The sequence below is a fragment of the Apis dorsata genome, unplaced genomic scaffold (assembly GCF_000469605.1).
Source record: "Apis dorsata unplaced genomic scaffold, Apis dorsata 1.3 scaffold_194, whole genome shotgun sequence".
Taxonomy (NCBI): domain Eukaryota; kingdom Metazoa; phylum Arthropoda; class Insecta; order Hymenoptera; family Apidae; genus Apis; species Apis dorsata.
In genome coordinates, this window is record NW_006263478.1 from 2042334 (window position 1) to 2062262 (window position 19929).

General features: G+C 35.8%; 1 protein-coding gene across 6 annotated transcripts in view; it reads right to left on the bottom strand.

Annotated features, from left to right (window-relative positions):
- LOC102676819 (tensin-1-like) overlaps positions 1–19929 on the bottom strand; it is a 219859-nt gene that overhangs the window by 134011 nt on the left and 65919 nt on the right. For 2 of the 6 annotated variants that reach the window (XM_031509935.1, XM_006614681.2), the window contains exon 1: positions 19148–19320. The exons of 3 other annotated variants lie outside the window; for them this stretch is intronic. The gene's annotated coding sequence lies outside the window, so the exon portion shown is untranslated. Of the gene's footprint in view, positions 1–16834; positions 16838–19142; positions 19321–19929 lie in introns of those variants that run through there. One more of the 6 variants, XM_006614682.2, reaches the window with a different exon arrangement.

The window sequence follows — 19929 nt, forward strand, 5'->3', positions numbered from 1 at the left end:
TAAACGGTGGACGTTGTAAGAGGAATGGGTTGTTATCATCGATCGACTTCCTTTTGCCATTCGGTTACTTCGAGGCTGCGCATGTCTCTCGATTAATTGAAATAATCGAGTGCGGGATAATGAATTAGTTTTGGTTCGATGATTTTTTGTTCGTTTACTGATACGGGGTGAATAATATATTTTGATAAACGATTGTTTAATTTCAAAAAATCGATCGCGATTTAATTTGTGAATATAAATGATTAAAATTAAAGATATAATGTTTCTTCAATTTGATTATAATTTATTAGAAATAAATGAGCGAGTATTAAAATAAATATCATTGAAATTATTTTGATTTTTTTTACGAAATTTGTTTAATTTATAACATATGTACTTGTGCGTGTGTAGATAGAGATGTATTATACATTTTTTTAATTAATTCGACGTAACGAACGGCCAGGAATTAAATTTATTACGAGAAATCACGTTTAAATTCACGTTTCGGATCAAGTTACGCGAAACAATTTCAGATTTTTATTTTCTTTTTTTCGTTACGTCGTTAATATTCTCCGGTCTTCGTGTCTAGAATGTAATTAGTATGCTAAACGCGTGTTGTATGCTAAACACGTCTGCGCAACCTGAATAGTAAATTTTGAATTTAAAACATTCCGTATTATCCCTCTCTATTTCTAATAATAAAATTACTTTAAGCCACTTAATACGATATAACCGAGAAATCAATTAAGAATCAAATTTGAGCAAAAAATTTACTTTCCTTAACTTTTAAAAATTGGAAAAATGAAAGCTTTTACAAAAAAAAAAACCAACTAATTGAATTAAAAGATCGATTCTTTACGATTTAATCTCAATCTTCCTATGTAATGCAATTCTTTTTTGAATCGAACTTCACATCATTTCATCCTCGACAACTGAACGCATTGATTACTCACGAAGAAGAGTGGAGGACGACGAACGCCGAATTAACGGAGAAGAAACGGATGAATCGATAAGCCGAGATGCAACAACGAAATCAAAGCAATCCATTAACAACGTCGAGGCCCCGATTTTAAATCGTTTAAAGGCACAGCATTCGGTGATCGTTCCCAGACGATGACTGGAGAGGATATTCGGCACGAAAGTCCGAAGGGGTTTTTCAAGGGTTGGCCAGTGGCCCGGATAGAAGGGGTACCAGCTAGGCCTCCCCATTTGCAATGGACCCGAGTCGAGAGCAGGTCTAATATGCTTTAAACCACGGCCATCGAGAATAACCGTGGAAGAAGGGCTGGCCAGGAACGAGAGACGACGATGAGACGACGAGGCGACGAGGATCACGGCGACCACGTGGAAGAGGGCGAGGGAACGAGACAAGAGAGAGAGAGAGAGAGAGAAGAAGAAGAATGAAAATCGCGAATATTCATAATACGGGAGGAATAAGCTGACCCTGCAAACAGGTACTTTACTTGGCACCGGCGAGGATTCAGCAGGTATTACCGGGGACGAAGGAAGATCGAGAAGGATACGAAGAGAGGAGCAAACGAGAAGAGGAAGGGAGAAGGAATCGGTGAACGAGAGGAAAGAAGGATGAAGAAAGAAAGGAGGGAAAGGAAAGGCAGAGACTAAGAGAAAGGGTTTTCCATCGGATGAAAGGGAAGAGAGAGAAGTTTCCCGACTGCCTCTTTCACCGTTCTCTGTGTTCATCGTGGATGGCCGCGACGCGGAAGGTATATTCCGACCTCTTCACGGCCATATTTCTGGGAAACAAGATTGAGCGTTTATAGTCAATTAAGGAGCCGTGTAGGTAATGCGCTTTGCCGCTCGTCGAAAGTGAAAGGAGAAAGCGAGGGAGAAATGGAAAAGGAGAAGGAAAAATGAAGTGGCACCCGAGTGAAGATGGTTTGATAAAATGGAATGTCCTTGGGAATTCAATCTTGAGCTCACTTCGCATCCGAGGATCGGCGGATGATGGGTCTTCTCTCGAGGCGAGGAATATTTATATACATTTCCGTTTAACTCTGAAGAGAAAAGAAACAAAGGAACTAACGAAATACCTTTTAAACGTATAAATTTAATATTTGTTCGGTGCTTCGTTTCAGTTCTACCGAACGTTGTCGATAACTCGGACGAAAGCGAGATCGTTGCTCATGGAAATGTTATTTCCACGTCGAAAATTCGTGGAATGGAAACGAATCTTCGACGTATCGATGTAGTAATACAATAATATAATAACAATGAACGTCTATAAAAGTCAATTATATCAAAGGGAATCGGTAATGATCTGTTCACGTTTTATTACGAGGGCGATATTTCCTTCCATACCACCAAATCTACCACCACCACCCCAAGGCCTGTATATTCTCATTTCTCGTTACACAATAGCCTTCATTATGAATTGACGAGAATGCTGCCGCGCAAATCTATAACGGACTGTTTGTTTGGGTGAAATTGGAGGAAAACATTGCGGTCCAGCCTAGCGGAGCCGTGGGCGATCCGCGTCAGCCGAGGCTTTTTCACGTGGACAAGCCCCCTTTTTCGAAGCTTTTGCGACAAAAATTCATCCCCCTGAAGGGGTCGCCGGCTGGTGGACGGGTGAAACCAGCGCCAAAAAACCGCTACTTCGATTCGACGTATGTTTGGCGTGTCTGTCAACACGAATGGTGCGCGCCTTTTCGAACGTGCATTCTTTTGTACGGGTTTACGCTCGATAGTGCGAACATTTTTTTTTTCTTTCTTCTTTTTTTCTTTTTTTTTCTCTCTTTCTTTTTTTTTTTTTTTTTTTTTTTTTCTCTTTTTTTTTTTTTTTTTTTTTTTTTCTCTTTTTTTTTTTTTTTTTTTTTTTAAATTCTCGCATTGTACGTCATTTCAAGAATTGTTTGCCCTCCATCCCCCCTGTTGGACAAAAAATTTTTCAGCTCGATTGAAATGTTGATGGAATTTTTTAAATGTGGAATTTTCATTGGAACGTGAACAATGCTTGTTTGACGCTCTGCCCGCAGTTTTGTTAGATTCTAATAGAACGCTGTGAGGTAAATGAAAACGAAGTGTGTTTCAAACGCTTTTTTTTTCTTTCTTTTTTTTTTTTGTCTTCTTGTAAATGTGATAACTTCGTACACACTATTAGCGAAAGAAGGATAAAAGTTTCGAATATTTAAAGCTGGTAATAATTGAAGAATATTTTATATTTCATTCGTATTGATATCAAAAAGTATGAAACAATTCCACGTATTATTTGTCATTCTAGAAAGTATAAATCAATTTGATTTTAAAAACGAAAGAATCGAAATTATATAGACTCTTCAATTTTGATTCAAATATCGACAAAGTCCATTAATAATCCGAAATATAAAAATGAAAAAGGACACAAGCACGCTTCGATTCCAGTTTTAATTAATCTCGAGATTCAGACTGTTGTACAAACATCGTGTTCTTCGAAAAGATCCCCGCCGCTCATTACGTTTATCTTCGAACTAAATATAAATTTAGACGAATTATTAACGCGTATATAGACGCGAAATAAGTTTTCCAGGTATAATGTCAACGCGATGCGATGTCCACCGACAATAAACCCTGACACGGTTCGTTTCTTTTCATTTTAATTAGAATTTTCAAGAATTCCAACAAGATCCGCAACCAACCAACGGTGGAGGAGTTACGCGATACTTTTGTTTGAGTTGTCCGACCGGTCTTATTGAGGAACTTAACGCAATAATACCGGAATGTTCTCTGTCGGACCCTTTTGAAACTTGGTTAAATCTTTGTACTGAAAAGCGGCATCCTTTTAACAATAGATCAGTTTCCACTCTTTTTCCCCTCTCTCGAAACTATAATTGAAATAAGTTAGCTGCGAAACCGAATATTTTCCTTTTTTTAATCGCTAAAGAAAAATATACGATGCACAATTTGTTATAATTTTTAATCATCGATTTAAAATTTATTTCGAGGATTTTTTTTTTATCTTCCTTGTCGTCTCTCTCGTATTTCCATTTTGTATCCGTTTATATAAGGTAAATTAATTTCGCTTGCCTTGGACGCATCGCACAATTTGTCGCGTTGTACATTTAATAATTACTAAGTTAATTTACACGTTGTTCGTCGCTCGTTTTCATTAGACGGACGGAATGTCGTTAATGTTACGCCCTTTAATCGATACAAAATGACGTTATTAAAACCGATATTAATCCGATAATTGGTAATATTTGTCGCGGTCGTTATTAATCCGATAATTAAAATAAGAGATACGATATTTCATGAATTTATAATTACTTTAAGTATTAATAGAACGTGTTTTTTCGTAAATAATATCAAGCAATTTTAAGTAAATAACGTAAACACGTGTGCGTGGATAGGGGATGATCGATGCGATTTATTAATCCCTAATAATAATTAACAAATAGTTGAAACTGAAATTTATGCACATTACACCCATATCGATTCTCAATGAAGCTAATGATCGACCGCGTTGCATTGTAACAGCGTAGAAACATCGAGAGGATTTATGAATCCTTTAAAAAAGACAGGATAATGAAGGAGCTTTTAATACTAGTTCACTATTCGAGCTGGTAGCTCTGAAAAGCGGAGGACGTTTCTTTCATCCTACGCTCCTCTCTCGACATACTTTTGTATTCACAACACCAACTGTCCTTACGAACGTTTCGAAGCCATTAAATAAAAAAAAAAAAAAAAAACTATTAAAAACTATCCACTGATAACACTAATCCTCCTGAATTTAATTTTTTGAAAACCAACATTTATCTAAAACAAAAACTTTCCTTCGTAGATTGAAATTTGTATATTTCATAGGAAGAAAGGAATTATCTGATGATAGAAACGTTTCTTTTTCTGTAAAAGAAGAAGGAAAGAAAAAGGAGATACACTTAAGATCGATGTCCGTTTATCATTAAATTTTTTAACTTTTTCGAAGAAGGATTCTTCTTGTAGTGGCAATTTTTAATTCTCGATTTTTAATTCGAAAGATAAATCGAACGAGATTTTTTCGTTGAGGAAACGCGACACAATTGATGACGCGCTCAACAACAAAAATGGGAGCGCGCAGCGTTAAATAAAACATCATAATCGATCACACAAGCAAAATACCTCTGCGGTGGGGGGAAAAAAATTAAAGAAAAATACAAAGAGGAGATTCCGACAGTGTTGGATGGGCCTTTAAATTTATGATCCGCGCGGCAAAGTACGATGATAGAAGACCAGTACTTAATGGTAACTCGCCAACTCGAACATTAGGGTGATCAAAAAATCTGTCTCTCCCCTCACTGTCTACACCTTCCTACTACCCGTGTACCGGTATCTCTCGTGTATCGCCTCGTCCTCGTCCCGCCCACTTTCCAAAGAAGAGTGCTTTTCCTCAAAAGGTTTGTCGAAGACGAAAGAATCACAGGGCGAGCGATTATTTGTCATTTCCTGGCGATGTAAAAATCCCAGAAACTCCTCGACACCCTCTCCCAAGTGGAATTTCGCGGGAGAAAACTTGATTTACGATCGAGGAGAAACACGCTTCTTCTCCACGCTCGTCCTCCTCCTTTCTCTCGGCGATCGTAAAATACTCGATATCCAAGGGGGTATCTCGTGAAAAGGATCAAAACGATGGATTTTAAAAGTTCTTAGCGGACGCTTTCAAAGCGATATATCCGATGTGATATAATTCCATCTCTTAATTTTTCTCATTCGAATATTTATTTATTAAGAATTATATTACGTATATATTTTCGATTTTTAATGTGTATACAGTGTAGGTGAATTTAATTTGATTCTTCAAGATTTTATTTTATATTCCACCAAATGTAAAGAAAAGAAGAATTTCAGATCAAATCTTTTATATTTCTATATTCGACGTCCAATTTTCTTTTTTCTTTCTTCCCTTGAACAACCACCGACGTCCCAATATTTCTTTGTCCAATAAACGATTCCAGATACCGATGTCGGATCCCACCATCAGATCGTAAGAGTAATGAGGGATGAATCAGAAGATGGTCTCACGCTATTAGAGAACTCTGGAGAGACAAGTGGAACAGAATGACCCATGGGAGCACTCTCGTGCCGACTAAATCGGGACCATCCGCCGGATTATCAGAGATATACGAAGTTGAGCCGCTAACTTGTTCGCTCGAGTAATAAAGTAATCGAATAAAACTCTCAATTTAAACGATATAATACGTCGTACATATCTAACCTCGTTTCAAAATAATACATTATTATTATTATTATTATTATATTATAATTTAAGCGAATAAAAATTAAAAAATTTCCTTTTAAAGCTGAGTAATCATATCGAGTGAACAACAAAAAATTTAATCTCCTATTTGTAACACAGATATCTATCTACCTAATTAAGCTTAAAAATTATAATAAAATAAATACAGTTGTCGTATATACAACTTTTGTGGTATGTGTATTTGCAGTGAATAAAATAAGAAAATTGTGAAATTTCTATTATACATTTTTCCTCGAGGCTGAGGAATTTTACCTCGAACAAAGAGGTAGATCTAAGAGTTATCGTTAGGTGTCGAATCAATTGGAACGATCGGAGCGAAAACGAGAGACTGGTAGACATTTTCCAAGCGATGGGATCTTATCGAATTTGGGTCGAAAAAAAGTAACGAGAAATCTGTACTATCGATCCTCTCACATTTGTTGCCGGATCATTCACGATCTGACGTTTTTGGGTCGACTCTCTCCATCAAGTTATCGTCGACAATGCGTCGAGAGAAAGAAATCTTCGTATATCTGCGAATACGTAGTTGGCAAACGCGATTTAAATACGATTTAAATAAGATTTATCCATTATCTCGGCCGCGTAACGCGCGTCTTCGTCTTTGACAATTTTCTCGAAGCAAACTTGTGTGACTATCACGACGAACGATTCGACGCTATGGTTAAGAATAAAAATTCCAATATAAAATTTGAATAATGCGAGTTGGCATTGTTCGACGATCTTTGTCGTTGAATAACAATCGAAACGGGCCACACCTATGATAAATCTCGATATTTATCGTAGGCAGGCGTCGAATCGTTACGCTATGGTGACTTTCGTTAATGCTCGTCGTCGATAAATACAATTTATCCGTTCACGCGTAATTGTTTTTGTTATTGTATTAAATCGCGCGATTAAAATTATTTTACCACAATTTGCGCGAAAATTTGATAAGAAATTATAATTATAATCATGGATAATGTCCATATAATTTATTTTCAATTTAATGAATCAACTGTATAAACGCAATTTAACTTGAATTTTGTATAAAAATTATTTTTTTTTTTAAACATAACACTCGGTATAATTTGAATATTTTATGTGTCTTTTTATACATATCATGTGCAGATTTTTATGTATACAAATTTTTGAAATTTCGTTGATTTCTACTTCAAAATTGATAAAGAATTACACAATTCTGAAAACTACGAAACGATCGATAATTCCGTATATTTCCGTAAATTTTGTAAAATTCTCTCGATCGTGGAGCATCCTTTTTCAGATTAATATTGTCCCAACGAGTCGAACCCGAATTTCGAAGCATCGAGAAAAAAAAATCTAACTCGTGGCGTTAATCAAGAATGGGCCTTTTTACGAGGGGTTATGCCTTCGAAGGGCGAAGAGGAGGGTGGACTGGACTGATGAATTCAGATACACGTCGATAAACGAAGGACGAAGGTGAAACGCCATCAGGGATGGAATGCCGGATGATAAAACGGGAAGGGATGATCGAGTGAGTGATCGATCCGAATAGAAAATGGAGGTTAGGGTATCTTCCGTTGCCTACAGCTAGATTAGATTGCCTACCCTCGATCGTCTTCGAAACTGGGGACAATATCCTTCCAGTTACAAGAAATCGTTTTTTGTCAGTAGGTCTGGAGAGACTGCAACGAATCTCTAACAAATGTTCGAGGGAAAGAAAGAAAGAAAGAAAGAAAAAACGCGTTACAATGAAACCGAGGATCGTGAAATGAAAATCGTCGATGGAATTAAATGGAGGAAAATTGAAATTTCTTTAAAATATACTAAATATACATATTTGTGGAGATAGATTTTTTTTTTTTTGGATAGAATGAAACATTTGTTCTCTCGTAATTATCGAAATTAAAAAGTAAAGGAGGAGGGAGCGAAGGGAAATTGAGATACAGTAAGGTATATCGATCATCGAGATAATAAATATTATATTTGCGGACTGAGAATCCCCTTGGTAACTTGCTAACCTTAATTTCATCTTGTTGATAGAATTTCGCGTACCTGCCGTTTCCATTTCTACTGGGACTGATCAGGAAACGAGATATTCTGGGGTTATATACGGTAAATATGACGTTACCTTCTTAACTAGATTTCTGTGTACCTCGTACTCGTATATATCTCGATGATAATTATTGATGAAAGATATTAAAAAAAAAAAGAAAAAGAAAAAAAGAAAAAGAGCTTAGCTTTACGAACCAAGTAAATTCACGTTTTCCAACCATCAATTAACGCTACGCAATATTAAGAAACTTGTGTACTTAATAATTCTACTTCTTTCTAATTCTAATTCTTTGAATTAATTTCAAACAAACATTTCGAACGTTTAAAAATAATCCATCGCGCTTTTCCATTTTCTTCTTTTCTCCATCTTCACCGACGTCTCTCTCAATCCTCAATTATTAATAAATTCCTTAATTCCAAAAAACAACGACCTCGAAACTCTTGGCCCCCGTAATAATTCAAATTTCATGCAGAACGATGTAGCAAACGTGCAACCACGCGCGGAGCGCCATTAATCTCGAGTCGCTAAATAAAAGTTGGACAAAAAGAGGAGCACCGTTGGCACAACATAATTCGTCAGGCCGGTGGTTGCAAGCAGCAGGTTTAGTCGCTATTTGATTTACACCGTAGCAGGTACACAGAGGGGGAGGAGGAGGGCGATTAACTGCGTCTACTTTATGGCAGCTTAACAGCCAATCAGTATGCGAATTGCGGTTTACCATTGATTCATTAAGTCACGGGGTTGTCGGAAATTTGCATAATCGTTCGAAGGAGGAAGCTAGAGATCCAGCCTGGCGACTGCAACTGCAAACCTCCCTCCTCCCTCCTCCCTTCCGCCATCACAGAGTTGAGGATCGCACCACGATTTCGCTACCAGTCACCCATCTTATGCTAATACACATACACGCTGCAATGGCTTTTGATAGCGACAATGCTAACTTCCTGTATAAACAGAGTGAATGGGATCAACTATGTGTACAGGAAGAAGTTGAGAACCTGGTTACTCGTTGCACGTGGTGAAAACGGGGCCAACTTTAGGTCCACGCAGGTCTTTCTCATCGAACTCGATTATTTCGATTATTCAGATTTTTGGATATGTTGCACGGTTGTTGTTAATTATCAGCTTTGCTCCGATTAAGCATCGTGCTGCGTTTAATTATGATTGAAAAAAAATTTCAGTTTCTCAATTTCAATGGAAAATTTTGTTTCACGTGCTTTTCAGAGATCGAAATTTTATCATGGAAATCCGAATATTGCAGTGAATTCAATCACGTTTGTCGTAGTATTTGTATTTAATGGTAAAAAGTTTCTCGATTTTGATGGAAAATTTTGTAATATATTTTATTATATTATTGTATACACGTACAATTTTGCGTAGAGGTATATTCGATGTAAATTTTGTTTTTTCAGAGTTCGAAATTTTACCGTGACAATTGTTTCATTATCACGATATTGTAATTACAATGAATATTCATGATCTTCACGTTAGTAGCAAAAAATTTTAATTCTTTTCAATTTTATTGGAAAATTGGTAAAATTTTATATTTTCTACAATTCAAAATTTTGTTTCTATTATCATATTTCAATATTATATTCTTTACACGTGACAGAAATCATCGTCAAGTCTCTTCTCAACAAATTAATTATTTATAATAAATTGAAAAATATTGAAATTATAAATGATGATAAAAATTTTCAATCTCTCAATTTCAATAAAAAATTGGCAGCAATTTTAAATTTTGGAAAATTCAAAATTTCGTTTCGTAAGGATCTAAACGCGGTAGTTACCGCTTTGAAATATTAACTATACACGCTTTTTACGCTGTGCAAAGTTTAGCATGAAAGTTCGTGACGAAGGTACAGTTTGAATTAATAAAGGGTAAACTTATGATAGCTTTACGAGTGACGTGCTCCTAAAATTTTAGGGAGGTAGACGTCACGGTGATATATTTAGTGAAATTCATTTAGACGTATCCTTGAAAAATGCACAAACGCAAAATATTTTATGATTACAAAAATTGAATGAGACATTTGCTTTAACTTCCGAAATTTTAACAAACGAGTCTCGAAGCCTTGATGTATAATTAATTTAATTAATTAAAAATAATTAATCGATCGTATCCAGAGGATTTATCAAGCAGCTACAGACGTACGCTCACAATTTGTGGTAACATTTCAATATATTTATGCTTGATAAATAATAAAAAAAAGAAAAAGAAAAAAAATGGAAGAAAAACTTGGAAATATAATATAACTGCATAATCGCAATACTAACGTTTAACAATTTAATCTTTCGAAGATAAATTAGATAGAAATTCCGTGAAAATTTTATTTTCAATCCGGTTTCAATAATTTTTATCATCAATGCGCGAAATAACAAATTTGCACTGCGCGTGAAATATACAGTGGACCAATTTTTTTCAATCTCTCATTTATTTTTCCATCCGTCATAGATGGAATAACGTATCTCCATGAAATATATATTCGATCGTTTTTTTTTCTTTTTTTTTTTTTTTTTTTGTATATTACACGGTATCCTGTACAATTCGATTTGCATCATTTCATACATTTATCGGTAAATTTCAATTTCTATTGGAAACGCATAATACGTTGATTATACCAAATTAATGTAAATGGATGTAAATTATACCATATCGGAACGATATTTCTAATTAATGATCCAATATAGCGTATAATTTCGTTCTTATAAATTTCGAGAAGTCGATAATTTCGACATAACTCGTAAAAATTGATTTTCAATCAAAAATAAAGAAGGGAGATAAGAAAAGGCTGTCTATCTGATTTTTTTTTTTTTTTTTTTTTTTTTCATTTCTTTATCATCGATTTTCAACGGAACGGAATTTTCATTCGAACATTCGATACCGATTCGAGCGAGCTATCGACACGGAAATTTGCCGATTTGATAATAACCGATTGTAAGCGAACAACGTTCATTCAGGGGATAGTAATCGTTCGAGGGTTCGAAAAAAAAAAAAAAAAAAAAAAAAAAAAAAAAAAAAAAAAAAAAAAAAGAAAGAAAAGAAAGAAAAGAAAAAAAAAAATCAACGCGTGTTTCTGCATCGTTGCGAAAAGCTTCGCGATTGTTTCGCCAAATTGGAAAATGTTTGCGCGAAATTGAGCCGATGGAGAAGCGACCCGTTAACTGGTTCATAATGAATATTTGAACTGGCATGACAATTAACTTGTTGGATAATATAATGGGCAAAGGGAGGCGAATTGCGCTCCGTGGCAATGATTTCACGTGGGTTCGATGGGTTTTGTTTGGTGCATTTCCACGATGAAAAATATTCCTCCCTCCCTCTTCCCTTCCCCCATCGAAATGAAATGAAAATTCGCGCCACGGTTTCTGCCTCTGTACCCATTTTATATCGCGAGAGAGAAAGAGAGGAAGAAAGAGAGAAAGAGATAAAACAAGAAGCAACGGAATCGGGAATGATTACAATTTTTGTCAATTTTTTTAAAAAATAAAATTTATTATTAAAATATATATAGATATTAAAAATATAGATATTAAAATTCCTGATAAACCATAAGTTGAAAAAGAATATGAAAAGAAAAAAAGAAAGATAAAAAGATAAATTCTGAATTTAAAAAATTTCAAATTTCATGAATCTAAAAAAAAGAAAGAAAAAAAAGATTTTTCGATCCATATCTGTAATTCTACTTTAAATTCTATATACCGATATTTCACAATAGAATGAAACGAAAGAAAAAGAGGGGAAAAAAGAGAGAGAGAGAGAGAGAGAAAGGGAACAAAGAAGGAATGGAACAGAGGAAAAAACACGCATGGATAATCCGTGACAAGTTACACGAGATGTTTTGCATGATCCGGTAATCCGTGACGAACGAAAGAGAAGTGAACAAGAGAAGGAAAGTATATAAACGGTGGCTGTTTATCGAAACGTCACGTGCAGGCAGCCTATCAAAAGCAGAATCGCTCTCGGGAGCCTCCTCGTTCCCTCATTTCCACGCACGCTTCATTTCTCCATACATACTACAAACGTTTGTTTATAGTTAATATCGAAAGCTGGTGGAAACGTATTTCTCTACCTCCTTTTATCATTTTCGTCGATATTGTGAGAGACACCAAGACTTTCACTCCCAAGGACTCGAGAACTTCGTTCGCTTCAAGCTTGGATGATAATACTTCTGCTTCTGCATTATTCCACGTGCAATTGTTTCGTGACAAGTGGTATTCTCAAACCAGTGTCGATCTTCATGGTGAAATAATCGATGTTACATTTGATTCAATGGACAATTTTTAAATTGTCAATCGTGATCCTCTTAACTTAATTGCGATAATAAAATTTTGTTAACTTTTTTTAAATTTTTCTCACGTGGAGAGAGAGAGAGAAAGGGAGGATCGTAAGATGTTTGAATTAATTAAAAAAGGGGGGAATGAAGAAAATGATTTGAGAAATAATTCTATTCTATGATAATTTTTAAAGTTTCTCCTAAGTATACGTGGATAAGATTGTTGCAGGCTGTTTAAATATTACAAAAGAATGACAAATCAAAAAATATTGGAAAACATTATTCCATGATAATATGTATATATATTTATGACGTATTTCGAGGAAGAGATCTTCGATGATTCGAGGTGCAGATAGCCGAAAATTTCAGGTCGAGTGGTGTACTCTGACACGTAGATACTGGATACACGTAGGAAACTGGTTGCCCACAACGATGACTTCGCTTATTCGATGTTCGATTCGAGATGAGTCACGTTCGTGACGTAAATCATAGATTAGGTAACCTAATTATACCTTATTAAACATCTTTAATTTAGATTTTTAATTAAATAGTGAAACTGGAGAAAGACGATCAAAAGAAATTCCTTTTAAATTGTTCGATATTGTTAAACATTTTTCAAGGGATTATGAGATTTAACGATTAATTCATCGATATTAATACTTTCATCGATATCATTTTTGTCAGAAATTCTGTATTTGAATAATATCATATATATATATATTATTTGCCTCTTTTGTTTCAGCATCGATTATATTCTCATATTTCCAATGGCAAACATTTGTATAATTTTTTATTCTTTTTCAGGAACATTTCATGCACGTTGGTTTTCCGTATCGTTGTTCCGTCTCTGCGATATTAAATTTTTGTATTGTTCCGTATCTGGCAATAAAATCAAGCCGATGCTCTTTTAATATCCGTTCCATATTTATTGAAATTTTTAATATTGAGATTAACTTTCAAACTTCGAATAATTATATACAATTCGTCGATTCCAGATGGAAAATAGTTTTTCAACAGATCTTGAAGAAATCAAAATTTAAAAAAAATATACATTTATATATGAAGAATATATACGCGCATAGCAAAAAAGAATCATTTAAGCACAGCCATTGTTTCGTACCTGTCCGTTTCCAAAAAAAGATGTTGTTTCTTCCTAATTTTTTTTTTTTCTTTTTTTTTTTTATTCCTTCTCCAGAGCAATCTACTTGTTTCACAGGCCAATGGTTACGAAACCAATCAGTGTAACCCGCTCGAATGGAAGGCTCGGCAGGTGCACAAAGAGCTGGTGCGCGAAAAACGAGCAAAATATTACGCGAATTCCGAAAACGCGGACAAAAAATGCCTTTGGATTTGCGTTATTTTCCGTGAAAACGTATTTTTACCAAACCTACGCGAACGATCTACACGTTTAATTCAAGATTTATTTCGATTCCAATTTCGATTTCCTTCGCTCGACACACGACTCACATTTCTTCCGAATTTCGCAGCAAATAGATGATACTTGATATTCCTTATAGCGTTTTCAAATTTAGTTTGGCTTCATACCATGTTTGCAAGATGTGTTTTTGACATGTAGAAACGAGGATCCACCAAAACTGGAATTCGATATTCTCCAATTCTTACTCAAAAATGTTCTCTTATTCATTTCTTTGCTTCTCATTACTCACAAAATTTGATAAATTAAATAAATTTTTCAAAAATTAAATTCGTCATATTTGGTCGTAAATCGCAATACAATTATGGAAAATTATTGACCACATAACATTTTCTTGAGCCACGATCCCCGCAAGAGAAAGCAAAGATAAAAATATTCCATTCCAAATAAAATAATCCAAAAATGTTTCGAATTTTTAAAATATTATTTTAAATATCTACGAAATCCCCTCCGTTGATCGCAATATACCATCACGGAAATAACATTTTCCTCAAATCTTAGGAGAAGAACGGAGGAAAATATCTTCATATTTTCCGAATTTTTAAAAATTAAATTCTCCATAAATAATTACACGTCACGATAAACTATCGATTAAAATATCGTCGCGAAATAATATTTTCCTAAATAATATTTTCACGATAGAAAAGATACAACAGTAGAAAGTATCCGACGACGGTGGACCAAGGTAGGGTGAATGGCCTAACGCGAATGAAATGGATTCGTCAGATAATAAAGCGCGATTGTTCCGGGATAGTCGTCGACTTAATTGATCGATCACCCGAAAGGAAATCGCCCTTTCCACCGCGTGCCTCGTGGCCCTGAATAATTTAACGAAAACCTTTATCGGTCCCCTGAATTTTCCTCGGGATGGGTGGGAAACGAGACCAGTCCAGGAATGTGATTCCGTAGGCAGGACCTTGGAAGGAGATTGAACGAGAGCCCGGTTGCATAGCGCAAATCGATGTCCTCACTGGGTTCTTGCATATTCGGCAAAATTGGCGGAGCTATTACGTACGATTAAACTGCCCCGTTAATTGCGATTTTTCCCTCCCTCCTAGAATTTGATTAAGAAGCCACCGATTTTATGGATTTCGCCGGTAATTTCGTTGGAAATTTTTGTGCTTTGGAATTAAATCGATTCGACTGATCCGTGCGCACTCCTCTTTCTGCACTTGAACATTTATTTGATTGTAATAATCGTTTAAAGGAAAAAAAAATATATATATATGTAAATCGAATTGATGAATTTTATGTATATAAAGATATATAAAAAGAAATTTCGACAATCTGTTAAATCAATTTTAATTGTTTTAATCAAGTAGACGAATTATACTTTATTATTATATAACAATCTTTATACGTGATATTTTTAATTTCGCAAGAAAATGGAAGATAAATTAAATTTTTAATAAAATTCTCTCGTTAATAAATACATTCAACGCGTTTCATCATCCGTTTTTTGTAATAATATTTTTTTTATTAATTTCTAAAAATTTCCAAAATCTTTTCTTGAGAATTAAGTTAAACGCGAATTACATTCACAGAGGAGGAAAACGAAAGGAAAAAAAAAACAAGATTCTTTAACTTAAATTCAATTTCGTATTGCACGATTAATTCACCTGCACAGACATCAAAGATCGAAAATCCTCAAGGTTCAGAAACTAGGCTTTGAATTTCGATCGAAGTCGGTCACATCGAGCTACAATAGGAACGGTTGGCTGCTAGGAGAAAGTGCATTAATTGCATCGATCTTTCTTTCGAAAGCGAGTTTTACGATCGATCGCAAGGATATCGAGTTGGATAGGTTTCGTCTCGCTTGGAAAATGCCGCGACTTTTTCACCAATGTGTACACATACATACATACATATATATATATATATTGTATGTACATATGGAAGGGTTTATGACATCGTGGTGTAATATCGGGCGATATTTCCGTCACGTAAATTCGTAACGGCCGCTTCGATGGAGAGAATTCGATTGGAAAACGATGACCCAGAGTTGAAATGCGAATTCACGAATTCGAGAAGCTGGAACACCGATCGTACGCTTTTAAACGGTATGATATTCTGCACATGGAAGATCAAATATATACCTGCGAATTTCTTACAGTTTTGTATTATTAGATATTATATCGAATTAGTTATTCGTTTAAATTCGATAATTACGATCATCAGATTCGTATTAAAGTTGCTTGGATAAAGATTTGAATAATAAGTATAAATTGGAGGATTCAGAAATTTGTAAATCTGAAGATACTTCGTTCATATTTTCAATTCAAATTACTCGATTCGCTATTAAAATAATAACTCGATTGATTAAAACGAATTCTCCTTAAACCTAATCTTCTAAATAAAAATTCACGAGAAATAATATATATATATTTGAATAGAATATTTGTGAGAATGATTTGTAATAAGATAAAGAATTAATTCGAATTAAAAAACTTTTTAGACCGCTTGGTACACGCAGAGGCAGAAATGCATCATTTGGAAGAAACTCCTTTAACGCGTTAAAAGTCAGTTTAACGAGCCTCAGTTGTGATGCTCGCAAAATCTTCGCAAGTTATTCAACGAGATTATCCAACGTGTTGATGATCTTGGAGTGGTAACGACGCAATTTGTCCCTCCCTCGTCTCCGCTCGTAAGTATTAATTGAAACACTCGATTAAAACGCTAACTGCGTAACCCTGTTTTTGAAACTCGCTCACACCCCTCCTCCCCCCTTTGAAAATCTCGCTCGAGCTCGAGCGGAGAGAAGCTATATGCTAATGATAGACCCAGATTTCCGAATTAACGAGGCTGCCACGGGGGGAAGCTTAAAATGGGAATTTATGACGAAGCAATATTCCGAGGCAAGCAAGTTTCTCCACCAACGAAAAACTTTCTTCCCAAACTTCCACCTTCTGTAAGTGAAACTTGAAACCTGCATAATTGACATGAAATTTTCTGGGGGGAGGGGGGAGGAGGCGAAAATTTTCACGAGTGTCTGGAGACGGCCGATCTTTCCGTTTCCTGAAAGAGTATAATTCTAACGGAACGATGGACATCGGCCGATGGATGACGTGCGCATATCGACGTCTCGCGTTACAAGAAATTTCAAAGCCGCTCCTTGACACCGTTTTCGTTCGTTCGTTCGTTCGTTGAATCGCGGCGTAGCGTGGAAGTTTTAATATCGATGTGCTTGAAATGAATAAGAAGGAAGAGCGATAGAGAGAGAATTATTTTCCAAGAATAGTGAGGCGATATTTAAAAAATTCTTGGGACGTAAAGGTGGTAAAACTATTTTTGGAAAAATTTAAATTTTCAAACTAATCGTTTCCTTTTTTATAGAAAGTTTCGTATAAGTACATCCCCTTTAAGATCGGTCACGTATCGCTCGATAAATATTATATGTATTTTCTTTTTTTCGCAATAATTCGAGAAAAGATTACAAAAGATCTTTTTTTAATTCGGTTTGTGATCAATTTTGGACGGAAATCGATGCTATTCGAAACATATCTAATTCGTTTTTATTCGATTATAAATGTCTCCGCGATATATAATGGAGAATTTAATTCAATAGTGGCTCGATAAAATTGGACCGTTGGCAAAATCGTGCCGTATATATCACCCCGGACATCGAACACAATTGAATATAACCTGACAGAAATGCTATTTATATAGATTCCTCGATCGAGCTTATTGATTGATGGAAATAAAATAAAAGCCGTTCAATTTTACTCTCAATTTTACCTTACATCCAATTTCTTTTTTCCCAGATAAATCCGTTAAATTTACTTTACTTTATTACCACGTATTATCACTTTACCAGAAACGAGATAAGATAATCTATTTACAAAACTAAACGTTGAGTCGTTCTCGCAATCAATCGTCACCCCCTACCCTCTCTTTTTATTCATAAATTTTTATCGATAGTCGCACGTATGCATAGACAGTCTCTCTCTCGTGTCAATTAACTCTCACGTTGCCGGAAAAACGTTTCATCCCTCCCTCCCCCTTACCTGTCCAATTTACTAAAAGCGATGAATTTTTACCATACGCGGTTATTTACGCGATTATTTACAAAATGCGAGCACACGTACGGTTTTTTCGTCGAAAATCGTAGAGAGAGAGAGAGAGAGAGAGAGAGTCGATCGTTGACCGATCATCGGGCGAAAGTAATGAATTTTTATCGAGCCTCTCCCCTGTTTGACGGGGAGGGGGGGAGTGGTGTCGAGAGATGCGGCCTTTTTCATCATCGTGGAATCATTAGCGGCGATTCACCAAGGCCGATGCATTTTTTTCACGTGACGTAACCGGTTTGCAAAAGACGGGGAGAACGGTCGTCGCGGTTTAAAACGGAACCGCGTCCAAACGATTCATCCCCCACTTTTCGCTCGGCGATACTTTTATTTTTAATCGGGTTACTCAAACTAATTAATTCTCTCGGCCTGTTGATGCCTGTTGATGACACAGAGGAATCAAACGGGGGAGAAAATAAATAAATAAATGAATGAATAAAAAGATTCGTTGACGTGGCGAGTAGAAAAGTCGGTAATTTATGGACCGCGTGAATGTTCGCGGTGCGTAGAAATCTTTTTTTAATCTGCTCGTCCGCTCAACGTCCTCTTGAATTTTTCAAAAACCGAGCTGATCGAAACCGATTGATTGGCTTCGTTGTTCGTGGTCACGCGTGTGTCGAGTATGTTCCCAATATTTATTTTTTTTTTTCTATGCGAAATAATTTCTTCTTTTTGATTTCGTTTTTTCGAAAAGTGCCGTGGACATTAGGCATGGCAAAAGCACTGTGACAAGTACTGAGCGGAGAGTTTAATTTAATCGTGAAATGGTAATCAACGATAATACTCTCAAATTGGAGAGTGAAAACGTGTTTAAGTGTTTTCGAGTCGTTGATGACGATGTTACGGTTTCAAAAATATTGGGGGAATTCGACTCTGTCGATTAACTAATTAATTAACAAACTCGCGATTGCTTCTTTCCCCAAATCATTACATACCAACATTTTTGCTGTATTATTCACTTTATTATGAAAACTTCAATAAGTTAAACACACTTTATATATCCCTATATCGATAAATCACCTCTCTCTAAACGTGTCCAAATTCTTATCCAAAACAACACCACGTCGTCGATTATTTCCAATAATCTTGTCCCCCTTCCTCTCGAAAAAAGAAAAAAAAAAAGAAAAAAAAATATTCGAGACAATACCTTACCTCGTGTTCGCTTACCCTTGCGGTAAACACTCCACCTCTCACACTGACATCACGCGCGGAACTTCACTTTCGCGAAACTCGCGGAAAAATCCGTGGGAAAAAGGTGGGAAACGCACCCTAATCGCGAACCGTGATACGCGAATGACTCGCCGGACGCGACTGACAGTACCGTGTTGTTCCACGTGGCCTCCAACCACCCCGTGAGACCTACACAGTCACGTGACAGATGGTGGACACGAGTGTGAGGCACACCGACGGGCACGGGAAGGGTGGGGGCTGCGATCATGCGCAGTGCCCGCTTCCTCAGATTCGAATTTTCACTTCTTCTTCCCTCCTTCTTTTCCTCCTTTTAAATGCGTAATTAGCGGCATTTCGCGGCCACGTCGCCCGATAATCGGTTATGGAATGCAGTCGCCTATCTTGACGTTTGTACAGCTTCCGTTTCCAACCGATGTTCTTTTTTCTTGATGAAAAGGACGTGGTTGGATCGGCTTACGATCATCGAGAAAGGGTGGATTTAGTTTTCCACGTTGCTTTGCGTGTATCGATGAGCTATTTGATAGTTCGTATCGTGGTTGATTATTGGATTTTGGAATTGTAAATTATACAATTATACAAATTATATATATATATATATTTTTTTTAAATTTTAGAAAATAAGTCGATAAAATTCTTGTACACTTCATAAAACGTGACGGATTTGATAGAAAAGAACATTTTATCGTTTCATATTATTATATTGTTGTGAATTACAATCTTCTTTTTTTTTTTTTTTTTTTCAA